At 42.9% G+C, this 27,086-nt stretch overlaps 1 protein-coding gene and 1 long non-coding RNA gene across 2 annotated transcripts in view; both read right to left on the reverse strand.

The window, feature by feature from the left end:
- Positions 1–27,086, reverse strand: part of KALRN (kalirin RhoGEF kinase) — a 775,504-nt gene that overhangs the window by 636,734 nt on the left and 111,684 nt on the right.
- Positions 11,136–25,412, reverse strand: LOC105746823 (uncharacterized). The gene is made up of 7 exons (XR_011648660.1): positions 25,279–25,412; positions 23,602–23,655; positions 19,483–19,564; positions 14,874–15,027; positions 14,320–14,561; positions 13,907–14,085; positions 11,136–12,289 (listed from the first exon to the last, which is right to left on the reverse strand). It is a non-coding gene; the product is annotated as an uncharacterized lncRNA (long non-coding RNA).

The raw sequence follows: 27,086 nt of genomic DNA on the forward strand, positions 1-27,086 counted from the left end.
ACACCTGCCCCAGGCAGTGGTGCCCACTCAGGGATTCTGTACAGCTCTAAGAAGAGAGATTCAGCCTCAGCCTCTTCTTAGGGAAGGTCACATGATCTTTACTAAGTGCTCTGAGCCCTTGGGGCCCAATGGGCCTCTCCACCCCAGGAGTCTGACAGGAAATCAATCTGCTATCTCCTTTGTTTTATGATTACTTGGGATGCCCATCAGGTAGGAGGTTGCATCAGATGATCTCCAAAGGCTTCCTTATACAATATTTTATAATTCCTTTTACCCAAGGACTGAGGATCCCTCTTTGGTATGAGGTGAAGAGAGAACTGATATAAGGTTAGAAAATACAGTAACCTCCCAATCTTCCTTCAAGATAGAGGGGAGCAGCAGTATGAATAATCCAGAACAGATCACAAAACTGGAGAAGACCTTACTTTGCATCTGAAGAAAATGAGGTCAGACTGGAAAAGTGACTTGTTCTCAAGGTGATATAGTTGGTGAAGAGCTTGGGTTGGAACCAGGACTCCTGGTTTCTCATTCTTGTCCCCTCCACCATTCTGGTCTTGACAATATACGCCCTGACTTTTGGCACCAGCAGCTGCTCGAACTTCTTAGGGATATTTTGTTCCAGTTTATATACTAAAGAGTCAGAATCCCTGAGCACACACCAGCCAGATGGTGGGCACAAGGGCAATGGCCACAGTTGTGTAGCACAGAGAAGCCAGCTCAGGATTTTACAAGTCACCATAAATGCATCAAGATGTGGATAATCTACATGGAGATTACTGAGTAATAAAAATGGTCCCCTGACTCAAGAATGTGGTAGAGGAGGGAGGCTTCCTCACAGTAGGTTCCCTGGTTATCTCCAATCACCCCACTCCGACTTCTCCTGGATGATCCTTACATGATCCTGAATTAAGTCTCTGCTCTATGAGACAGAGAGCAATGGAAGGTATTTGCTGTTTGAAGAAGTTTAAGCTGGTGGACCTATAAAGGAGTGAGGCAGGACCAGAGAGGTTGACCAGGAAGCTTCTGAAGGCATCTAGGTAAAAGGTAGAAAGGGGAGTGTGTGGAAAGGAAGGGATGAAGGCAAGAGATTATAAAGAGCTATTGGATCAGAAGACTAAGATGAGGTAGCCATGGGAGAGAATCACAAAGAAACTTGATGTTTTTACGTTTTGAGAAAGAGAGGCAATGTATCTTGGAGTGAGGCTGAGTTTAATTTTAAACATGTTGAACAGGATATTCACGTGGGGTAGAGAGCAGGGAGCTAGAGAATAGAGGCTGAAATCTAAAAGATGTGAGCAGGGCTGCCACATCCATGGGGGCCTTGGAGAGCGGGCCTGGACACTCAGCATGCACAGTGCATGCTGGCCACTCAGCTTCTCGATGTGTGTCTTGTATTCTATAAGCAGCTTAAGGGCTGAGAACTTGGTATTATATTTTTTGTTATTCCATGTGCCTCACTGTACACAGTATGGTGCACACAGGAAGCACAAAACTGAAGCCTCCTCTGGTGACCCATGCAAGCTAGGCTGTGCCTGCCAGCTGCAAGGCTCCACAGATTGCCTCAACATTTGTTTTCATGACAACAAAAGCTAGGCTGGCTCAGGGCCATAGAGCATTTGTCCTGCCAAGTGCCCCCTTCCCCTGGGAGGACAACACAAGGTCTCCAAATAGGCTGACCTTGCAGAAAAGGAAGCCCCTCTGTGATTTAAATCCTGCTCCTGTTTTCTCAGTTCTGAAGATGGTGACAAGCTCAAAGCAACCAAGCTATCCTCCAAACATCTTCCCTGCCAAGGATTACAAGAGTTGAAACCAAGATAGGAAGAAGCCTTTGACAGACAGGGGAAGCCAAGAATCCTCCAGTCTCGTGGGCAAGTCTCTGACCACAAACCCATCTACCCACAGAGGCCCATGCCCGCCCCTGGTTTCCAACTGCATATGTTTCGTGTCCCTCCCTGGGCCCTGGCACAAAGTCCCACTATCTGTCTTTCCATACCTACCCCTGCAATGGGAGGAACAGGGCCTGCACCTCACTTTCAAGGCACTTGGTGAGGGCTGAGTAGACATGCTGGCAGCTAATCACTGATACATTCCTCAAATAATTAGGTGCATTCAACTTCCAGAGGGTTTCTCTCATGTAGACACCTATTAATGGTAAGGTCTATCTCTTTTCCATTTGTCTGAGATTGTAATCCATAAAGATGATTAGGGGTGGAGGATGCAAAAGCAGTACCCAGACCTCCATTCACCATGAGGTGCCATGAACTTCTCCATCAAGAGTAGAGGGAGGGGGTTGTTGTGATCATCCCACCTCTTCTTCATGTGACCAGGGAAGGAAAGCACAGAGCCTGAGCTCGGGAACAGACCTCAGCAACAACGTTCGCCTTTCACACGCATGCCTGTGTCCCCAGAGCTTACAGTTGGAAATATTCCACATGCCAGCAGGCTGCCCCCTTCCTCCATCCCGCGAAAAAGCTCCCCTTCTCCAGATGTGCTCTGCTGACCAGAGGTCTGGTCAGGAGAGGCCTGCTCTGCAGGGGGAGGGCAGCTGGACAGACACAGCACCAGGCCACATGCAGAGGGGCTTGAGCGGAGTCCTGCACTTGTGCCCTTCTCCAGGGACAAGTGCAATTCTGCACTTCTGGGCACTTTGCCCAATGGCCTGACAGCCTGAGAGAAGAGGAGGGGCACAGCGGCTCCAAGATGGGAGCCAGCCTTGGGAGTTTCTGGTGGAGGAGCCCAGGAGAAAGAACCCAAATCTGAGGGGAGTTTGACAGCAACTGATAAGCCTCATGTATAAAGTGGACAAAAGCTCTACTTTTAAAAGTTCCCAACTCACTGCTGCAGAAAGTCTGCCCAAACATCAGGAACTTCTTGGCAATGATAAATGGTGTAGTATTTTGCATTTCACAGTATCAATAACAAGCTTTGCATATTTTCATCCAAGGCGCTGCTGGAGTGAACCTTCATCCCTGCCCTCCTGGGGATTTCGGAGCCCTTGCCCTGCTCTCCAGTTGGGCCTGAGATAGGGGCATTCAAAAGAACAGGAAATCTTGGCCCCTTCCCTCCTCCAAGTTCCCTCCCTACCCCACGCCCCACACCCAAATTATCACTAGGCCAGAAGCCCAAGACATAAGAAAAATGCAATGGAGGAAACGTCAATGCAAAGATTTGTTGCCACCCTACATTCCCCCACCTCCCTAAAAACTTCAGATTAGCCTAACATCCCTTCCATAAAATGGTTCTATTCTCGAAGCCAAGAAGGTCAGTGTCTACTCCCAGTTCCGTCTGCCCTTTGTCCACTACGTTCCCTGTTATTCTGACACCCATGATAGTCTAGACACAGGTCACTACTTTGGCTCTGCTCTCCCAACCTTTCTCTTTTTAAATTTATTGTCTTTATGAAATTTATTTCAGCCATTATAAAAGCAATGCATGTTCATTACAAAAAATTTGAAAATACAATAGAAATAGGAAATAAAATGACCTAATGTCTCAACCCCACCCCACTCCACCCCATCCCTCATACAGTAACTATAATATTTTTGTGTATTTCTTTCTAGTCTTCTTGCTGTGCGTTTTTTCTTATGTTTTCATCAGGATCAGCCTGAGATCCCCAGCCCTGTCACTTACTAATTGCGTGACCCTGGGCAATTTATTTCCTTCATCTCTCTAAGCCCAGTTTCCTAGCTAGTGTGACAATGGGGGTGGAAGCTGATTGTGGCAGTTCTCCTCATTCCCATGGCATCTGCTTTCCAAGAAACTCTTAGACTAGATCGATGATCAGATCAGTCAATGAGGAAATAGGATTCAATTTATAAAAAGTCACATGACACACAACTTTTCAGAAACACAGCTATCACACCCCAAAAGATAGGTCATTGGAATCACAGAATGCCCCCTGCCCCAACTCTTATCATTTATTCAGGGGTTTCTAGGCATGTGTTTTTTATTTAGGTAAAATTAACATGACATAAAATTAATCATGTAACGTGTGCTATTCAGACATTTAGTTTAATCATACTATTGTACAACCATCACCTCTAACTAGTTCCAAAACATTTTTATCACCCTAAACAGAAACCTGTCCCCATCAGCAGTCCTTAGAATGGTCTTACTTCATCACCTTCTGCTTCAGTAGCTGAGTGGGCAGCACAGCCCCAGCATGCAGGCAGCAGAGGTACACAGTGTTAAGGGGGTCGAGAATATCACAATGCTGCCCTTCAGTGTGCTCCTACTATATTCCAGGACCTCTGTTAGGCTCATTGCAATTTTTCTCTCCTATTCTCAACAAATGGACAAAATAAAATTCTGATCCTCAATCCACAGATAAGGAAAGTTAGGCTCCGAGAGGTTCAAAGAGCTAATACGAAGAGAAGAAGGGTGTAGGACCCTGGTCATCTGTATCCAAATTCCACACCCTTGTCCTAGAGCAGTGACCAGATTCTTCGTGCATCATTGCTGGCTGTTCCATTCAGCAGTCCAGCAGAATTTTTTGTCTTCGAGAGCTGACTTTCTACCTGATTTTCTTAAACTTCTCTGCAGGGCACCATTGGCAAGGTGGGCCTATAATGACCATCCCTGCTCACAGCAATCATGAAAGAGTAAGATAGGAAGACCTCTGGGAACTCTTGACATATTTGGACAGTGTGTCAAGATAAGATGAAGGGAAATTGGTGGGGGGAGGGGAAGCCAGGTTGCAGAATGGACTTATGCATGGACCTGGATGAGGGGCCTGAGGACATGCTGCTCTTGGAGTGGATTCTAATTATTCCCAGAACTTCATTGTCAAAAGAATGGTTCCTCATATCAATCACACAAAACAGATACACCCATTTTAGAAATGAGGAAAAGAAAATTCAAATAACCTACCCAAAGTCACATAGCCGGTCAGTACTAAAGCTGAACTGGATGAACCCCAGTCTGTCCAACTCCTAAACCCATGTTTTTTCAACTCCCCCAAGCTGCTTTCCTCACTAAGTGTCCAAATACCTGTGGGGTTAGTGTGAGATTTGGGGGACACCCATGAAAACCCTTCCCAGAAACCCAGGAAGATGATTTTATTCAGGGACTCTGACGGGCAATTGCTTGCAGTTATTAAACAATCAGTCTGAGAATCCAAACTAACTTTATCTCTACAGGGAGGAATTCCTCAGGGAAACATGTAGTTCAACCTAAGGGAAGGATCAGAAAAACAGAAGTAATTCTGTGGTAGACTGTTTACAAAGACAGCCAGAGCGAGTCCTTCTGGCCACGTTTGCATGTTCCTTTGTACTGGGACTCTGCTCTCCTTCCATCAAGAGGTAGAGTCTAGTTCCCTCTCTCCTGGATCTGTGCTGGCATGCAACTTCTTTTGACAAAGAGAAAACAGCAGAAGAGATGCTGTGTGACTTGTAAGGCCCAGCTTCAAGAGGTCTTGCAGCTATTGCTCTTGTCCTCTTGGAATACTTCTGCCATCATGTAAAGAAGTTCAGACCAGTCTTCTGGTAGATTAAAGGCACCTAGTTGACAGGCAGCATGAACCACCAGACCTATGAGTGAGGACATCTTAGCCCACCCAGCCCCTTTCAAGCTGCCAAGTGACAACAGCTAGTTGAGTTAACACCAGGTGAGAGCAGCAGCTGAACTGTCTAACTGACCCCAAGCCCAATGGGTGGCCCACAAAATTGTGCTCAAATGAATAGTCATTTTAAGCCACTAAGTTTTGGGGTACTTTGCTACACAGCAATGGATAACTGACACACCTTCCTTCTGTTTCTGGGGAACACTCCCTTCACCTACTCCTCTCAGCAATGCACAAACACCTATCCAGCTAAGACGACTCTTCTGGTTCGAAAGGACCCCTAGAAAGGACTCCTCTCAGAAGGTTCTTCCTGATAATCGCTTTCATTCCGAATATACTTATGCAGGCAGGCATTGGGTATTCATAGATGTGAACGTTGAGGACTCTACCCTCAAGGTGCTGTGGGCACCACAGTATGTGACTAGGTGGGTATATATGTGAATAAATGGCAATATGGAGAAAAGTGATTTGTGGCCCAATTTCTCAATCAATTACTCTAAAGCGCAAACATGAAGAGTGTGGGAACTACAGACCCCTATACATCTCAGGCAAGGCAGATGGTGGTGCTTCTGCCCTGAGACTCTGCAGGCTACAAAACCCCTAAGACTGGAGCCAGACAGCACCATAGAGTTTTAACTGCAAAAGAGGAGCCAAGCCCAACAGCTTCACAAGGACCATAAAAATAGGAGATTTAGAGCCTGCTTTTATTGATCTACAATTTCTCTCTGTGTACTCAAGGAAAAAAATGTCTTCTCTCATCTATCAGGCTATTGGTCATAGTCAACAACTCCCTGTTGCCTTCTAAAATAATTCCAGAGTCCTTAGTCAGACATTCTGGGGTTCTAATCCCAGCACCAACTTACTCAGCAGCTGTGTGGCCCTGGCGATGACACTTTACAACTCTGTGCCTGCATTTCTTAATCTGAAAAACTGGGAAATTAATTGCGTGCACAGATCATTTTTGAAAACCTAAGTGACATAAAAAAGTGCCAAGTATGTCATCTGGACACAGTGCATGTTGACTAAATGTAAAGTTCCTTCCCAGTGGTTCTACCCTCCATTACACTCAGGAAAAAAAGATCCCATCAATATGTGAAATACCTTGGGATAAAGGCACATCTTGAAGCCTGAGGTGGTTGGTAAGGGACCAGAGTGATGAGCTAGGTTCCTGTGTCAGGTTTTTGTTTGTTTTCATTTTTGTTTTTACTATATACCCAAAGCACATATTCTGAGCAATTAGGAAGTTACCTGAGACTTTCTCAAAGTATTTTCTGAGAAAAGAGTTACTGACATTCTTTTGGTTGAGTTTTAATCAAGCTAATCCACTTCTCTGCCTCACACCTTTATTCCCACCAAGGAGAATTTGTCCCCTCTACTGTTCTGTTCCTCACCTCCTTCTCCAATTTCTTAGGTGGAAGCAAAGCTCTCCAATCCTAATGTCCGTAGTCCCACACCACTGAGGTTCTGCTCCCACATCCAGGCCAGCAACGGTCCCAGAAAATTTTCCCCATCTCTTCCCCTGCCTGCTTACTTACTGACAGAACAGTCAGTCCACTGTAGCTCAAAACTCATCAATACCATTGACTGGAGCAGCATTTCATTGAACCTGAGGCACCAGGGAAACAGAAGAACCCTCCTCCCTCCCCCTAAAAGTAGACATACCCCCCGCCCCATCAATCCCCAGGAATCCACGGCACTGATAGTTGTAGATTATCTGTAAGTATCAACTCCTACCCAACTGTATCCCACAGCTTGTAGAAGTTAAAGCTGCTAAAATGTCAACCACTGGCTCAGGATTGAAAAAAGACAGGTTCCATCATACATGTGGGCCCTTAACCTATAGAAAAAGCCTGAGCCAGTAGACCAAGCCCACCCCCACTCCTTCCCTATCATTCCAACATCCCAGAGAGCCCACAAGCTTAGTAGAGTGCAATGGCTCCCATGTCCCAAGCATGAGACTCCCCATAGTTGCTCCATCACTCACACCCAAATCTTCAAACTGAGAACTCAAAAACAGAAGGAAAATAACACTTATTAACTGTCTCAATGTGCCAAGCCTTCTGCTTGGTTCTTTATATACATATTCAAGATTTCATTCACACAACATCACTGCAAGGCATTACTTCCACTTTACATATAAGTAAACTGAGGCTCACAGAGCCTAAGGTCACACAGCCAATAAGTAGGATTTGACCCAAGGTCTGTGTGGCTCAAAAACCCATAGCTTTCCACCCAAAAGTCAACATTTAGAGTTGATTCCCTTTAGTGTGTACTTAGTGTGCCTTGCTTGTGTTTAGATATCTACCCAAGGACAGAGTCTGTGCCTTTCTCATTGGTTTCTTATAGCTCCCAGCACAGTGCCATGTGCTTGGAGATATAGTTGACAATGATGACCGATGGGGCTGCCTTCTAAGTCATTCCCAGAGTCTTCTTTCTATCAAAGGTCCACTGAGACCTAATCCAAACCAAAGGGCATATACACTTAGCTCCACAATCTTCAAAAGTGGTAACTTTTCTCAATATTTAACATACTAGGTTATCTTGCCAGCAGTTAAGACCATAATGAAAAGACATTAGAGAAAGCAAACAGAATGCCAGACAAGGGGACATTCAGAGAGTCAGTCACCCTTTCTATGAGCTCACGCTTCACCGAAGCAAAAAGACACCATTAAACTTCTTTCCCTATTTTTCAAATCTGGCTGAGCTCTGATTCAAGCACCTTGCCTCATCCCACCCCACCCATCCTTTTCACCATCACCCTGGAAGCTCCCTTAAAGCTAAGGCAAACATGATTCTCCTTGCTCTTCCCTGAACTCCATAAACCCAGTCTCCTAGGGCTTGGGCAAGGTAAAGACTCAGTTGCCAATGACAAACAAACCCCAGTGTTTGAAATCCAAACTTTACTTTGAGTGGCTTGGAGGAATGAAAGTCAAAGAGGGGCCAAAGCCAAGTTGTCTTTGTATCTAATGCATTCACTTAACCATCATGAGCCTTATACTCATGTAACTCTTCAAAATTTCAAAGGCTTTTTAGCATCATCTCATCAACTCTTATTCTCCCTGCATTTCTAGGGGTGCATGGTGATATTCTCAGGCAGACAAGAACTCTCTGCAGCTGTTTTATACCTCTCCACCAGCCTCACCACCTTTGGAAAACAAAAGGCTTTCAGCAGAGGAAGAGGGATATGACCTTCCCAATACAAAGCACAGAATCACTCAGCTTCAGAGATGGGAAGGGCCTCAGCAGCTCTCTAACTACACATCTACCACCCTTGGCAGGGCACCCTTCTGAGCAGTGCTGGCTAACAGAACTTTCTGCAATGATGCAAATATGTGTATCTGCACTGCCCAATATGGTGCCCACAAGTCACATGTGGCCACTGATCTTTTAAAATGTGGCTAGTGCAACTGAGAAGCTAAATTTTCTATTTTATTTAATAACTAATTTAAATGGAAATTGCTACATGTGACTAATGGCTACTATATGGAACAATGAAGCTCTATAGTGTTCCAACCAGTCCTCTTTGCAATGGTAATTTACTACCTCAATTCACTCTGTGGTCTCCCACAGACCAAAGAGAGTCATGGAATTTTATACAGAGTATACACTGCATATACACTAAAAGGATTACATGAAAAGAAGGCTAACTGAATTCACTTTTGCATAGATTATGGATGTTGATAATTTCAATAACAAAAATGCTTATGAATTCCAGAGATTAAGCAGATTGGAATCAGAGGTGTCCCTAAAGACTGTCTAGTGCAACTACTTAATTTTAAGATGGGAAAATGCACTTGATACACCTTTCTCCTCAGATTATACATAACACATCCCCTATGTTCTCTAGGGAGTCCAGTGTTGCTCCATTCTTGCTCCCAAAGTTTCCAACAATCTTTCCAATATTCCTACCTATGCTTATTCCAGGGCAAGAAACACATGGGGTAGAAGAAATTACAACCTTCACCATCAGCGAGCAGAGTCCCCTCCTCAATCATTTCATAATGGCCTGTTGGTAGGGGACCAACTGCAGGGAATGAGCTGGAAGCAAGAGCAATGCAGGACCCTTCAAGGTCATAGAGTTTACTCCCTCATTCCTTTCACACTCTATTGTCACTTGTCCAGTGGCCTATTAGCAAAATTCCTGAATTTAGATGTTCAAAAAACATGTTTTCCTCTCATATTAGTTCAGATCAGTGGCATCAGTTTAAATTTAGGGATTCTAGGCAAAACTGGTCCCCAAAGAAATCTCTTCCCTTTCTTATTTACTGAATGAATCCCTGTAGAGTAGGAGCCCTTATTGGTGTGGACCCTAGAAACAAAGATTGTGAAATTATAGAGAGACATAACTATTTTTTTCTTTTATATTTTAAAAGCTGGAAATTAAGAAAAATGGAAACATATGCCAACCTAATTTTTGTTGGTATTATTTAGAGATCTTCAGTCATCTTGTTAAGGAGAAACAGCTATGATATTTAATCATTAATTCATTGAATACTTATTGAACACCTTTCCAGTAACTACACTAGGTCTATCATTATCTTCTAGAGGAGACAAGTAACATTTATCCATTCAATATTTACTGAGTCCCTATCAGACAATGTCTCTACCTTCCAGCGATGGGAGGCTTGTGATAATCATGGGTACACAATAATATCATCTCTGATAGTGCAAATCATATAAAGAACATAAAAGCAGTAGGACAGAGTATGATGGGAGGGATGGGGATGCGCTTTAGCTATAGTGGCCAGGAAGGGTCTCTTCAAGGAGATGGCATTTGAGCTAAGGTTTGAATGTTGGGAAGGTGGCAAAAGAGAAGATGAAGGAAGACATCCCATGCAGAGGGAACAGCATGTGTAAAGTCCCTGAGATGAGACTGACTTGGCATGTTTAAGGCTAGTGAGGTTGCAGTGAAGTGAACAAGTGAGAAGTGGTAGGAGAAGAGGTCTGAGAAAGAGGTAGGTTCGGATTATATAGCACCCCAAAGAACCAAAGAAAGAGGTGTAGATGTTATTCTTAATGCAATTACAAGTCAACGGAGGTTTTAAGCATGAAAAAAAAAAGGATTAAATTTATGAATACAAATACATACAATTATGGATAAAATAGTTACAATACAGCAAGATGACTATAAAGCAGACTGTTATGAAGTATCATAGGAACTTTGCTAACTAAAAAATATGCACTGCAGGAAGAGGGTCAAGAAAGACTAGGCTTCTTGTGGCAATGGTAATTGAGGCCATAACAGCCAGCACAAAGGTGTGGAAGTGTGAAACAACATGTGTGAGCCAGGATGGCAGGTTAGAGGGACCACAGGCAATCAGCCTGAAGGCTGAGCAGGTCAGAGCCAAGTGTGCAAGGAACTCACACAACGACCTTGGGCCAGTGATTCTCAACCTTGGCTCCTAAAACACTGGTCCTCAGGTCTTAAACTAGACAGTCAGATCAGAACTTTGGAGAGTGAGAAGGAGAGGGCAGGAAAAGAACAGACATTGGTATATTTCCAAGCTCTCTGGGTGATAGTAATGGGTGGCTAGGGTAAAGAACCACCGCTGAAGGCAATGAAGGGCCCTGGAGATTTTAGACAAGCAGCAATGTTTATTTATTTTCCATAACAAATTTATTTTTCTACAGATTTTTAAAATTCTAAAGACTTTAGAACACAGTATTTTAAAATATAATATATTCAGACAATGATGACAAATTAATTGCATGCATTTGCATTTAAAAGTTTTGAACATTGTTATAAATGGGGTTATAAGTTCCCATTCTTCCTGAACGCTGGTATCTCAATTTGTGACAATGTAAGAGAAATTCAGAAAATTGCAAATCGAAGAACCCATCAGCAAGACAGAGTTGACAGATTTTAGAACAAGAAGGATACCCTAGAGAGCCCCTTTATTTTACTAATTAAAAAACTGGCCAAGTTTGCCCAGGGTTAGCAGCAAGACAGAGCTGGAACCCAAGCTCTTTTCACCATACCACACTGCTTCTTTTCTGTTACTCAGATAAGGAAAGCCATCCTAATTTCCCTACTTGGCCTTCCTCCCAATATTGAATAGATCAAGAAAGAGTACTTAATTTTATAAGAGAAATATAAAAGAAGAAAAGGATAGAAAATAAAAGCCCAAATTAATCAAATATAGTTTTTGGCATATGGAACTTTATTTTTCAGGTTATTTCCTTAGCTAACAACCTCTAGAGTTACTACTGAGTCTGATGCTTTATTTAGATATTTCCATAGGATTCTGTAAGCTGAGAGCTTGTTCATATTAAGACAAGTTTTCTACAGGTTAGTAATTCTTGTTCAAGGCAAATATTTCAAGTCGTAGACCCACATTTTTCCCAAACTTCCAGAAGATAGAAGAGTTCTTGGAGCAAGACAGACAGAAAACTGTGTCCTCTACCCATGCTGCAGACATTTGTAGGACCGAATCCCCAGCTCTATCCTAGAAGCAAACACCTGTGGAGTTTTGGGGTCTGTATTTAAAAATACCTTTCCAACACTGAAGGCTTACACTATGCTGCTTGTTTTAAAGGTAAGCCAGGCAAATGTAGCAGCAGTGCCACCTGCACTCCTACTGCGGATTTTGAACCCCGGATCCAAGAATTCACACAGCAGCAATGACAACCATGTGGTTCTTCTCCATTTCTTAATGGTCTTTCACTTTACTTTTCCTCTCTACAAGTTGGAGAAAGTGCACTGAGATTTTAAACACCAGCTGAGTTCATCTGAAACAGAAATAAAGGGATGTCTCAGCCAAGGTCACTGTCCAGTCTTGATGCAGTGAGAGCTACAGGGACTGATTTTGTAAATTTGTGTGCGTTCTGCAGTAACTCCAAAAAGACAGTGTTTCTTGCTGCTCACAATAACCACTGACGAAGTTGCATTCCAGCTGGACTGTGTGTAGTCAGCAGGGACTATGATGAGAGTTGTGATGACCCCCCTGAAGCAAGAAAATGTTGCAACTAAGTAAACAGAGTTTGGCCAAGATTTTGTCAGGTCAAGGTAGAAGCTAAACCTCAGGCATTAAAAATAGGTCAGGTGGACCACGGACAAGGCTACATACCAGGAAACTCAGGAGGAAGAGGACAGAGTTTGGAAGTTAGCCCAGAGCAAGGCTGTAGGTGAGAAATATGAGGCACACAGCCAGTCAGTACTCAGCCCAGGAGTGGTCACTTCTGACTTTAAAGAACCAAGCTCATCAGGACAATCATCAGTGTCCTTTCTTCAGCCAGAAATATATCTTGAGACCTTCTCAGAATAAATCCAGAACTCTACCATTGTCTGGATTGGAGCTCAAATTCCCAAAACTGGATTATCATTCTAAGGGGTGAAACTACATTTTGGAGTCTTTTAAAGTTCTCAGATATTATTCTTTCTTGAGTAACTTATTTTGGTTTAAACTTCCAAAGGGCATCACTAGTCTAGTTTTCTATAGCCTTTTAGTATCCTTTTTATTGATACATCCAATTTTTTCCAATCCCTGAGTAAAGGTCTTTAAAAAATAGTTCAGGGTCCTGCTGTGATATTTCTACCTTTCTTCTTATATCTTTAAATTATTTCTCCTTACTTCTTTATGCATCTCTAATTCTAGAATGTATTATGTGCTTTAGAACCCATTTTGCTCTCCTTCATATTTTCTGGAATACATCCAGCTTGTAAATATCTGTAAAGAACACCAACAGAAAATATGTGTAATGTCATCAACAGGTTTAGGCTTTGAGAGATATGCCTATGGGATGCATTAGAGGAGGACATTTTTCTCCAAAGTGTTTTTACATTACTTGCAAGATGATTTATCAAAGCAAATACTATACTATTCTGTAATACTTCCCATACTCCATGTGTAGCTGTTCTTTTATTTTAAATGCTTCTGGAAACAAAAGCTAGCTCAACTGACATTATCATGCTACCCCCAATTCCTTCCTTGTGTGAGTGACCATCCATCCACCCACAAGTTCGTGGGAGGTGCTTGTTCTTCATGGATCATTCCAACTTCCCTGCTCACATCCTTATCTCCAAAGGTTTGCCAAGAGTGTCTTCCAGACCTATGGCTGATGCTCACATGAAACCTCCTATACACTTTACACTTCCAGGCCCTCATAAAAGCACACCTGGAGAACATACTGCTCTTTTTACTCCCTTCTAATCTTTAAACGTCATCATATCTATGAAGTTAGTGTTTTGAATACAGCTAGGCAGACTTTGGATTGTTTGTATTTGTTTCCTGTATAGCCCTACTGAGGATGCTGCCATTTCAGGAGCAAAAGCAGCAGAAATTAGGGACTTGGAGCACTAGAAGCAGGTATTGGTATTATCTCCTTCATGGACCTCCCTTCACTCACAAAGGGTTGCTTAATGTCAGTAGACACTTCCCACACATGAAGATGCATTCAATTTTCTTCATATCATGTAGACACACATATTTCATTTCATGGTATTTGGAAGTCATGCTTATTTGTTTCCCTTGGAAAAATCTGCAGTGAAGAAGGGCTTCCATGTGCAGGAAGAAGGTCCCATTTTGCTAAGGAGAAAAAGGACAAAATTGTGTTACTGCTTCTCTAGTTTCCAGACAATCTTGTACATCACATATCAATCTGATAATGGCCCCTTCAGAGGGCACTGAGTAGCTGGCTGTTTGGCTTTGCTTTAGAGCATGGATTCATGATGTCAGATGTAATTTATATACATTATGGAAATATGACACGAGCTAAAACAGACTATAATATTCTGAGTTCAGATAAATATAAATTCTTACCTTTCAGTAAGGACACATCTCTTTTTCCCTTTGTGGATCTCAAAGTGAAGAGCCATGAGGAGCTGAGTTCCAACTTCCTTCCAACTCCCACACCTTCACACAGGCTCTCACTCCTGCCTCTCCTTTCCTGACTGCATAAGGCAGTGAGCTCCTTGTTTTTTATTCTCCACAGGTGCCAATGAGTGTCCACTCCACTGAGAATTTTAAGGCCTAGTTAGGAGGACAGGAACTTGTCCTCCAACCTGTGGAGCAAAATTCAACAAGAAGCCCACAAAGAAGGCACAGAACTTTTCTTTCTCCCAGACCCCCTTAGGAAACTATGCCCTTCCTAAAGGAAGAAGCACATAGCTGCCACATTCAAGTGCTGTGCCTGGCTCTGTGCATCACTCAAAATCGTGTGGCACCATAGGAGGTTTTACATTGGACACTGTTCTTCTGCATCACTTTCAGAGATGATTTGGGGGGAAGAATACAGGTTCCAATAGATGAGTACCAAAACTTAAACTCTTTATTTTGTTCCAAAATGAAACAATTTTCTCAATCCAAGTTCTCACCTTTCAGCCACTTTGAGTTATTTTCTGACCTTCAGCCTATGGGAACTACCAAGAAATGGGGAGGAAGTCAGGCAGGATCTGTACCTCCAGTTCTGGTCTTCAGGAGAGGATTTGGAGGTAGCTCAGTTGGCCTTTGATATGGATGCCCTAAGGCCTGGAGAAAGAAATGCTTCTTGAGGTATGCAAATAGGAGCAGTCTAAGACCATAGATTCAGGGTCTGTAATAATATGGGACATTTTCAGTGACGCCCACGAGGCCACGTGAGATTCATGTGTTTCTGTGTTATAGAGGCAAATCAGTTTCTACCATGACTCACTAGGAGAAACTGCAAAGTTGGAAACCAAAGGGAAGGAAAAGAAGAAAGGGAAGTGCTAAGGACAGAGAATAGCCTTGGGCAAAGAAGGAAGGATGAGGGCAGAGGTGGGACAGAGTAGAGCTTCAGAGGTGGTGTCAGGTCATATTAAGTACAGTTTACAGCTCATTTCAATTCCAATTTGCAACCCCACCCCCCCACGGGAATTTCTAGAGCTATCTAAAAGTAATAACAATAATGTATTGTGTTAATTGAGTCCTGGCAAACAGGACTAATTCCTCAAAATGATAGCAAATACTAGTATTTTCCACAAAGTGTAATCATTGCCCTGTAACACCTGGAGGGTCAAATTTATATGAATGTCAGCTTTGTCCAATATCTACATTACACAGCCAGTGAGCCTCCCAGACCTTCAAAGAAAGAAGACTACACCTATCTTCCTGTTAAGTCCTGGGGAAGAAGGTAAAATAAAGTATTATATCATATTTTAAGACTTAGAAAGTGTTTTTCTTCAATGCCCACATTAACCTTGTAAACCTCCTGTAAAAAGGAGAAGGAAGCCCACTGAGGGGGACTGAATTGCTCAAAGAGAACAGCTGACAATGGGGCTTCCAGGGTCCATCCCATTACACTTCACTACCTCCAGTGAGGTGAGAAGGAACAAGAATAGAAGGGTCAGCAGTGGGGCCTATAGAAATTCCCCAAGGGCAGACAGAACTGTCTCTTGTCCCACCCTTCACTAAATGGGGTGCTCACTGCTTTGGGGACAGATAGCCAGAACTGCCTGTTGGCCCAGAAAAAGAAGGCAATTCCCATACACAAGCACTTATTGCAAAAACCAGCCTGGATCATTTAGCACTTTCCTCTCCTCACTCACACTGAAGCAAGCCTACATCCCATCCACTTTTCCACAAAATCAACATAGCACACTCCCTGCCAACCTTCTCCCTGCCCTCTTCCCAGGACATGCCTCTTCTATTCCTGATGATCATTTTAACCATATATCTTCTGCATAAAAATGTGAGGATACCAGAGATCCTGCCTGCTGTCATTTTCCCATCCTGCCCCTTGTAAGGATGGCTCTGCCCAAAGGCAGCCTCTGACTTCCCAAATGCTCAAGGTGCTGCTAGGGTTTGATGGACCACCTCCGCCCAGGTGACCAGGAGCATCCAGTAGTGAATTTTCCCCTGCATGGTACTTGTCAAAATTGTACCATGGGTGACAAGTGCAGTTCACATATCATGAGTAGAACCATGGTGCTGGTCATAATACTGAAAACTACAGAGGGACACATAAACATACAGTTGTCCGATCATTTGTTTCCCGAGAATTTCATATACATATATCCAAAAGGCACTTCGAATCCCAATGTCCATGTCCAAGGTGTGTCAAGTCAAATTTCTTGTTCTCTTTGGTTTTGTTTTGTTTCAGCCTCTAGCACCTGCTACAAGTCAGTCCTGTTTTTGAATTCCACCTTGTTAGAAATCCTTCTGAGACCAATCCCTCCATTTCCCCAAAACACCCCCACACCTCACTTTAAAATGGGTATGTGAACACCCAGTGCAGACTGACAGCACGTTAAAATTGTCAGGAAAGGGAAGTGAATTTGACCCAACGGATAGGGCGTCCACCTACGACATGGGAGGTCCAGGGTTCAAACCCAGGGCCTCCGGACCCATGTGATGAGCTGGCCCACATGTAGTGCTGATGCACGCAAGGAGTGCCATGCCATGCTGGGGTGTCCCCCACGTAGGGAAGCCCCACCTGCAAGGAGTGCACCCTGTAAGGAGAGCCGCCCAGCGCAAAAAAAAATGCAGACTGCCTAAGAATGGCGCCGCCCACACGGAGAGCTGACACAACAAGATAAGGCAATAAAAAGAAACACAGATTCCAGGTGCTGCTGACAAGAATGCAAGCGGACACAGAAGATCACACAGCAAGTGGACACAGAAAGCAGACAACTTGGAGGAGGTAGTTGGGGGAAGGAAAGAGAAATAAATTAAAAAATAAACCTTTAAAAATAAATAAAATTGTGAGGGAAAAGTTCATTATTTCATCAAGTAATCACCTTTCCCCTTTCACCCAAGAAGCAGTGTGTGCTTGTTCCCATTCAGCATTGCCCCGGGCAGCAGGCAAGGTGGGGGGAATATTGAGAGGGAGGGGAGGCTTACAGTGGTTTCTGCCTTCAGGGCATTTAGCACACATCAGAGAAATGGTCTCTAGCACAGAAAGATGAGCAGAGAAGGCAAAATGTGAATAAATGACTTTAAAGGTGGTATAAAGTTTAAAAAGAAAGACTTGTGTACCAATGGTCAGGGAGGTGAGGCATGAGCTGGGTATTGGAGTAAGGACTGGATCTGAGCCAGCGGGGGTGAGTTCAGAAGATGTGTAGATGGGCATAGACAGCATGGGTGAGGGGTGGAAGTTTCAGGGGACTGTGAGAAGAGCCCATCTGACAAGAGAATGGGCTTTACTGCAGAGGGCGGGCCTGGGCAGTAACAAGGTTCTAAAGGCAACTGCTTGTGGACATACACATGACCACATAGGGCTCAAGTCCAGACAAAAAGGACCCAGTAAAGGTTTCTAAGCAATTGGAGAAGGTTGACTAAGTAGTGTTCAGGGAAGCCAGATCTGGTTGGGTGTGCATGATGGACTGGGGGAGTGCAGAGGGTTGGCAAGGAAGCCCTGGCTGAGAGCCCAGTTAAGAAGACAGGCTCCAGGGCCAAAGCTTTATTCCTCCACTATCAGCAGCCTTGCGAAAGCCAAGTGAATCCCCGTCTATCTATCACTGTAAACTTCCGTCAGACTCTGCAATCAATACAGCCATCCCCGGCACGGCTCGGGAAGGGGCGCCCTGGCTGGCCTCCCACCCTCCCTTCCCATTAACATGATGAGTCGCAGCGGGCATGTCAGAAGGAGCTTTCAGTGAATTCCAGGAACGGAGAGCCCCTCCAGACGAAAATCTCCAAAAGGCTAACGGGAGGGAGCTCAGGAGTGCTTTGCAAATCAACATATGAACACCTCTTGTAGACAAGGGTCTGTCCAGAGAGGGCAAAATCACCATTTCCGCACAGAGCTAGCTTCTCCCAGGGCTGCTCTTCCCTATCACTGGACCAGGCACCCAAGAGGTGAGAAAGCAATGCTCGGCCCAGGCCCTGCTTTAACCCAGAGGCTACCAGGCCAGGTGATTAGTGCCTCCCCCATTAGACTGGGAGTTTCCCAGGAGGGGTGTTCTGTCCCTTCCATCAGGTTCCTTCTAGTCACAGCCAGAAAGCCAAGGAAGGGCTGTAACATACCCCCATCCTCTTGAGCCTCCTCCTTTGGCCACAAGAACCCCTGCTTGGGATGTCAAGGGACAGCAGGAGGGATGGCGGTGAAAAGAGGGGCTGGAGCAAGCCCAGAGTGTGGGGGGAATCACGTCTAAAGCCCACAAGGCACATCTCTGACTCTTGCCTTAGGCCTTCCTCAGAGAAATATGAGCAGAAAGTGAGCTCCAAGGACCAAAGAGATGGTGGACTGTTTTGGTTTCCCTTCTCCTTAAGAAATGCCTTGAACACAGTCTCAGGAAGCTCCCACAGGCTCCACAGCTACAGTCATTGCTGCCTAGTTGTAGACCAGCTCTGAGCAACAGGTCTTAGAAAAAAGACTGCGGCACGGCACTTGGAGGGCAAGGGGCAGACACGGAACTTCCTGAATTCTGCTAAGGCGAAGGGGAAGAAAGGCCCACTCTCCACGTCCTCTTCTATTGGACTGGAGGTGCAGAATTCACCGGAATAGCTGTTACACAGGACAACAGTCCACAAGGAAAATGACCCTCCTACAGATTATTTTCCCTTTTTAACAATCAGTATAATTTGAAAGACATAACAACTTCCACCTCCTTTATTTCTGAAGGGGGTACAAACTGGTGATCTGTTTGAACTAAAATTAAACTCCCACTGTGTGAAACTCCTTGATGGTATTCATATACTGAATCTGACTCACACTTGGTGTGGAAAGGTTTTATTAACAAAACTATGAATCCCAGCCCACTCCCATGGGGATTCATGGCTCTTGCCCAAGGGACATTTTGGCTGTATCTATGCTACCCTAAATCCTGGCACCAATTAATGTTTTATGACAAACACATTCACAGATTCTATGAGAAACGCCTGGCTGGCTTTGGGTAACAATTATGAAGCAACATTGGAAGTGAGAAGCAGCTTTGTCTACACAAGCAAAGACCCCTAGACTTGGGGTCATGAAACCCGGGATCTAATCCTTGCCACCACTATCTATCTGATCAAAGCACTTGCCTTTTCAGGACTCGGTTTCTTCATCTGTAGAATGAGATTTCTGACCTAGCATGGTTCTCAGTTCTCTTCCAGCTCTGACTTCCTGTGATTGTAAAAGACATTTAAAAATATCTCCAGGGAGAGAAATATTATTTAGCCACAAGATTGGACTAATGATATCTGATATCTCTGAGTTCTGAAAGTCTGTGATTCTATTATATATAACTTTTAAATACACAGGGATTAATAGAAATATTTTACAAACAAACAGAGAAGTCTTTTTTAAATGCCTATTTTAAAAGGATAGAAGCTTAAAAAGCCCACCCAGGCCTCTCTTAGTTGTTCATAAAAGTGCCAAGAGTCTATATACTTATTCAGTACAATTAAACTCAGGTAGTACCAGCCACTTAGTGGCACCTCCAAATTTTAATGCATGGAAACAGACCTATACATAAATATATGATCATTCAATTAAAGACAAAAGTGACACTACAGTGCAGTGGATAAAAGGATGGACTTTTCAACAAATGACTAAGTCAACTGAACGGCAAAACAGGAGAAAAATCTCTCCTTCACCATACACAAAAAGCACTTTCAAATGGATCACCAATCTAAATGTAAAAAGTAAAATAATAAAGCCTTTAGTAAAAACCTTAGGGTAGACAAAAAGCACTAACTATAAAAGAAGGGAAAAAAAGATAAACTGGACTACATTAAAATTAACAACATGTTCATCAAAACACACCCCATAAAGAGCATGACTAGGCAAGCCAAAGGCTGGAAGAATATATTCACAATATATATATTCTATATTCAACAAAAGACTCATTTCCAGAATAAATAAAGAATTCCTGCAACTCATTAAGAAAAAGATAATTCAATAGCAAAGACTCGGAAAAATATTTGAAGATTCATTTTACCAAAAGGGTATCCAAAAGGCCAGTAATAAACATATGAAAAAGTTCTTCACTTCATTAGTCATCAGGAAAATTCTAATTAAAACCACAATGTGACACTACCACATACCTACCAGAACGGCTAAAACAGAAAGGACAGACCCAAGTACTGGCAAAGATGTAAAGCAACTAGAAGTCTCCTACCCGCTGGTGGAGATGTAAATTTGTATGACCTCTTTGGAAAACTGCTTGGCAGTATTCAGGCACAGTATTTATTAAAGCAGAACATACTCATGCCCTACAGTTCAGTAATTTTTCTCTTTGATATACCGTCTACAAAACTGGGCACATACTTCCATCAATAGATATTTACAAGAGTGCTCATAGTAGTTTTATTCATAATAGCCCCAAACTGGAAAGAACCCAAATCCCTATACCATAGAATGGATAAAATAAGTTGTGGTATATTATACAATAGAATATTACATAGCAGTGAGGATGGCATACAACTGTTACACACAACGTGGATTAATCTCATAAACATAATGTTGAGCAAAAGAGGATAGACACTAAATAATACATACTATAAGCTTCCATTTATATAAAGTTTCAAAGCAGGCAAACTAGTGAATGGTGCTGAAAGTCACGATAAGAGATTAGCCTTGAGAGGAGGGCCTAGTGAGCAGAAGCAGACCTGGAGCATGCGTGTTCTGGGTAGTGGCATGGTTCTGTTCCTTGATCTGGATGCAGGTTACTCACGTGTGTTCACTGGCTGGAAATTCACCAATCTCTACATTTATGATCTGTAAAATTTCCTGTACGTATGTTAGACTTCAGTAAAAAGGTTACAATAAAAAAATACAAACAAAATAAGGCATAGAGTCTATGTGGAAAAAAAATATGAAAACTGCCTTGTAAATCCAAACCTATTAAATGACAGCAAAATCCATAGCCTCTAATTGTTCAGATTATTCTGTTCTAAAGAAAATTTGCTTTTTCATTTGTTCAGGATATATGGCTCACTTTCAGAAAGAATTTGAAGCCATTGGCTTATTTATTGAACAGATACAGATTAGAGGCTTTTTAGTCTTCATTGGAAGCTTTTAGGACATCAAAATTATTAAATTTTGTTTGGTTTACTTTTACCTTTCTTCCCATGGTAATATATGTGGTTTCAGAAATACAGTTTTTCTTGGCTAACACCCTCTAATGAAGATTAAGAACCCTAATATTTACATAACCAGCCTGTAAATGACGCCGAACAGAACACAGTCCAAGCAAGAATCTTTGGAAGGCTTCAGCCAGCAACTGTAGTTCAGGTCTAACGGGCTCGTGCTCACTGGTAAGGGAAGATTGGGAACAGTTATCTCAATAACCCAAGCCAAGAAACACAGCCATGCTCTTCAGGAAAAGGAAAAAGCCACAGAGACCAAGGCTGCCTCCAGTGAAAATGAAACCTGGCTGCCCAGAAAAAGCTGATGTTTTCCTACCCTGAAGTGTGCACTGGCTTTCACCTGGCTTAGAAGAAAGCTTTTCCAGGGGATGGAATTGTTCTTTTCACCCCCCAGACTTTCATTTGTATAATGCCTTATGATTTATCAAGTTTTCTAGATAGTAATATCACCTGAGTCTCACACTAACCCTAGAAAATGAAATCAAGAAAGTTATTACCGTCCCTTTTTTGTTGGTGAAAGAACTGAGGTTCAAACAGCTATGGGACTCTTTAAAGCCACACGGCTGATAAGTGACACAGCAAGGACAGAGCATATTCAGGCACAGCACTGTCTCCTGTACTCTGCAGTCTCCTGGCTTCCCTCAAAGCCAACTTATGACAATAAGAATACAATCCCAAGACTTGAAAACAATTAGGTTGGGTTATTAGACATTAGGCAGCAGGCAAGTTGAAACTCACAGCACCAGGACAGTGTTCAGTTTAAGATTCTGCATCACAGAGGCACTGGGAAGGGGAGGGGGGCATAGGTAGGAGCCAGCACTGGGGACAATTTGCTGTTGAGTATAGTGAGGTTTGAATGCCTTGGTTTGACTCTACCACAGAAAGGTCATTGGCAATGGTGGAAACATCTGCCATCTGGACAAGCTTTCCTGCAGTCACAGAAGACACTTGTGGGTTTGAGACATATTAGATGCTAGCTCTAAAATCCATTCATGGGCGACGGACTTGACCCAGTGGTTAGGGTGTCCGTCTACCACATGGGAGGTCCATGGTTCAAACCCTGGGCTTCCTTGACCCGTGTGCAGCTGGCCCATGTGCAGTGCTGATGTGCACAAGGAGTGCCCTGCCATGCAGGGGTGTCCCCCGCGTAGGGGAGCCCCACATGCAAGGAGTGCACAATGTAAGGAGAGCCACCCAGTGCAAAAGAAAGTGCAGCCTGCCCAGGAATGACACCGCACACACGGAGAGCTGACACAGCAAGATGACACAACAAAAAGAAACACAGATTCCTGTGCAGCTGACAACAAAAGAAGCGGACAAAGAAGACGCAGCAAATAGACACAGAGAACAGACAACCGGGGTGGGGGGGAGGGAAGGGGAGAGAAGTAAACAAATAAATAAATCTTTTTAAAAAATAAAATAAAGTAAAATAAAATAAAATCCATTCATGGACATGGTAGGTTTGGATTCTGCTAGAGATGGCATGTCACCAACACTAAACAGCATAAAGAGTACTGGCTTTGGAGTACAATAGACCTGTCTCTGAATCCCAGCTCTATTTCTCTGAATCCCCAGAGCAAGTTATTTATCTTAGCTTCATATGTTTTGGCCATAAAATAGCAATGATAAACCCTATTTATCAGGATCATGATAAATGAATGAAATAATATATATAAATTTCCTAGAAAATAGTAGGCATTAAATAAGTGTTAGCTTTTTCCTAACTTCCTCCCTAACTCCCCATCCTAAAAAAAGATGACTTTTCATTGGTTGAGCTTTTTAAAATATATGACATAAAGAGTGAGTCTTCCTTGCCAGCTAGAATGAAATAAAAGCATAAATTATTTAAACTCATACCTTATAGGATAACCATATATGAATATATAATAACTTTCTCCGATTACCAGATTTAAGAACCTTGACCTATTTTTTTTTTTTTTTTTTCTCTCTCTCTTTTCACCTAGAAGGAATCTGATTAGCTCATTGTGCCTACTTCATTTCCTGGAATAGAAATTTCAATAATCCTTTCCTTAATTTGAACAAGTGATTAACATGACAAAAACATGTCACCTGTAGGTAGAATCCAGCTCCCAGAGTTTTCTTTAGGATTGATGCTGCCAAATGCTGCCTGCAAGAGAAGATGAGTATATGCTTTCCAGGTTAACTCCAGAGACATCCCTGGGCAAATTCCTCAAGTTACACTGAAGAGCTCACAGTAGGGTTTTTATACCTGGCTGCCTCTAACTTTTCATTTAAAAGCAAATCGTCTTTTCAAAATCTTCAGGGGTTCTTCCATGAAGATGTTTTGCTATTACCTCAAACTCCATGAATACCCCCTACACATAAATGGTACCCTCTTCCCAATTGTCCTATTGCTATCCATGATTGCATATTCTTAAAACCTCAGAAACAAGAAAGTGGAAAAGATATCCATGCAAACCATTTGGCTGAGTACTTAACAAATGCAGGAACCATTTCCACTGCATCCCTAATAGTCTACCACCAACTAACCACTTCCAGTATTGGGAGCTGACTACCTGCCCACTTCATTACTCCCATTGTTGGCTAAATTCTTCCATAAATTCAGCCAGGATTTCCCCCATTCACTAATCCCAGCTCTGCCCTCAAGAGCAATGGGGGGATAGATTGAAAGTACAGCAACATGGAAAGCAGCTATTACGTGTATACACACATTTTCTGCTCTAAATCAAATAGTCAATTCAAAAAGCATTTTCTGAGGGCCAACTATGTGCCTTACAATGCTTTAAGTACTAAAACTAGAGAGCTAAATAACACATGGCGTCAACACACAAAACTACAATAGTCCCTTAGAACATTCTAGGTGTGACCTGGCTTCCAGATCAGTTAACCCTCTCCCTCGTATACTATGGCTTGTTGATGTTCCCCCTAAAATGTAGCACCCAGAAACAAACCCAGAATATGGAAGCAAAAATGGATGGATGAGTCTGTATATTGTACACATATTAATTTCCTGGTTTTAATATTGTACTATAGTTATGCAAGATGTTAACAGTGGTTGAGGCTGGATGATGGGTACATGGGAACTCCCTGTGCATTTCTTTGCAAATTCCTGTGAATCTGTAATTATTTTGAAATAATTTTTTTTCATGAATGGATTAGATGTTACTGGCAAAAGCTGCTAACAGGACAATTAAAAGTCTAAGAAGAGGCCCACACTAGGATGAGTCCACTTACCCAAACACCTCTGGAAATGGGCACAGAGAGCACAGGAATTGCCAGATAAAAGCCTACACCCTGCCCTTCCCTGGGAGGCAGGACACCTTCCTGTAAGGACAATGCCAAGCTCCATTATCTGATTCTGTGGAATCCGCTCTTCTCTTCATTCCTACTCTGGAACACCTGGATAGGCAAAGCCTGTTTTCATTCTCCTAGGCACTGGGAGAGGCTGCAGGGAAGTAGAATTGGGGGTCAGGAACTGTCAGGCTATAGAGTCTAAAACACTGTATTCAAAATGCAGGTCCACCACTCAACCAGCTGTGGGACCCTGAACGCATTATTTGCCCTCTTCACGTCTCTGTGAAACAGAGTTGGTGATAAGTACTATTATCATTTAGGGTTGTAGAATAAGTCATTGAAATAATTTCTATAAAGCACATGCTGTACTTCTAGCATGCACCAACAACTCATGGCCTTAGAGACTCATGCATGAATAAGGTCTGAGGCCTCCAGGACACACTCTTATTCCCTTCACATCAGATAGAACACTTGCCTCTTCAACCTTCGGTACTTCTGCAGCGGAACAGGACATCTCAGATTTCCAGCTACTCCAGTTCAGTGCATCTCAAACTCATCTATGATGAAGGATCAGTTTGGGTTTATTTTGTTTTGTTTTGTTTTTTCCTTTTTATTCTTACCTGTAATGAACCAGTACTTTGTAAAATACAATAAAAGTGACTTACTTGAGAAACAGAGTTTTAAAAGCAAAATATAAGCCTCATTTTTTACATTCAATGTACATAAAATTACTCTGGAAAACTGCTATAAAATTTCTAAATGATTTCTTTCCTTTTCTGTACTTCTCATTACAGTCTGGCCACACTTTAGGTAGATTTGCACTACGCCACACTGGTACCTTCCTTCTTCAAGCTCCCAGTATCCTTATAGTCAGGTAAACAAAATTGAGCACTTTGCATCTCTAGTTTTGACACATTGATTTTAATTCCCCAGCTAGACTGCATGTTCTCTTACTGCCAGGGCCATGTCCACTGTGCCCAGCAGAGGATAAGGTGTCTCGTAGGGGTTCAAATCCTTGTATACTATTCACAGGCATATTACTTACTTTTACCTTTTCATGATTTAGACAACTCAGTGCATTCTTGAAAATCTGCCTGATTAAAACATTTTGTCCTTTTAGCATCCTGCCCTAATTGTCTGCTTGCATCTATTTCTGTGTCTTTCTCACAGCCTGCTTAATCTTCATTTAACTGATGCTCACCAGATACAGTCACTGTTTCTCTTCCATCAAGGGAGGAGACAGGACGAATTACAGAAAATCCCATTCATCAGAAAAACTGCTTCTGGCTAACCAGATAAACATTCAAGGAAACAGAGTACTTATATTAACGTGCTGTTAGCCCCATCACTGTGTCTTTCTAATGTTGGGCATTTGATAACTGCTTAATAAACATTTGTGTGAACTGAGCAGCATATGTCTCAGTGACTACAAGTGACATTTTCAGGCATGTCGCAGAGATGTTAACAGCAGCAATGGCCAAAAGAGGGGCAATGAGTGACAGTGTTATAGGAAGGAAGGAGGGGGCATTTAAAACAGTGGTTTTTCACCCTGGCTGCACAGGAACACTCAGGAAGCTTTAAAAAAACACTGATACCTACATCCCAGCCCCAGAGATGTTTTTGATGTGATTGGTCTAGTGTGAGGTCTGGAGCACAGTACTTTTACAGTTTCCCAGATGAGTCCAGTGTGTAGCTAGAAAGAAAAGTCACTGATGTAGTATACCCTCCCATCCACATTGGTACTTAACAGGTGTTCCTTAAATATTTGTTGAATGAATCTATCAATCAACTGATCAATCAATGGATTAATCAATAGTAGAGAATGAGTCTGGGGAAAATGTGGAGGGGTCTGAGGAGACAGGACAAAGATGTTTTGCATCTTCTCCCGAGGTCCAGCCATCAGTTCTAGCCAGGAAGCAATCTTCCTTCCATTCTTTTGCAGATGGGAGGAGAGCTTGCTTATCCCCTGGAATACTGGCTCCCTCATCTTTGGCAGGCAGGAAATTTTTGGGTTTTCTTGGATACACACCCAGAAGTCCTCATAAATACCACTGGCCTCAACTCCCACAGGATGAGAACACATCATCTCACCTATTCCAAGTTTAAGGTTTGCTTTTCAATTGTTTTTCTGGCAGTCCGTGAGCCCAAGATGCTATCTCTGACTTTCAGAGGACAGAGGCTAGAGAGCACAGTACCAAGTGGCAAGTGTGTGAAAAGCCTCGTAAATAGATGCTGCTGCTGTAACAGTGAAGAAGGGCAAGGGGGATGCGAAGGGGGCC

The sequence above is a fragment of the Dasypus novemcinctus genome, chromosome 4 (genome assembly GCF_030445035.2).
Source record: "Dasypus novemcinctus isolate mDasNov1 chromosome 4, mDasNov1.1.hap2, whole genome shotgun sequence".
In the NCBI taxonomy this organism is placed as follows: Eukaryota; Metazoa; Chordata; class Mammalia; order Cingulata; family Dasypodidae; genus Dasypus; species Dasypus novemcinctus.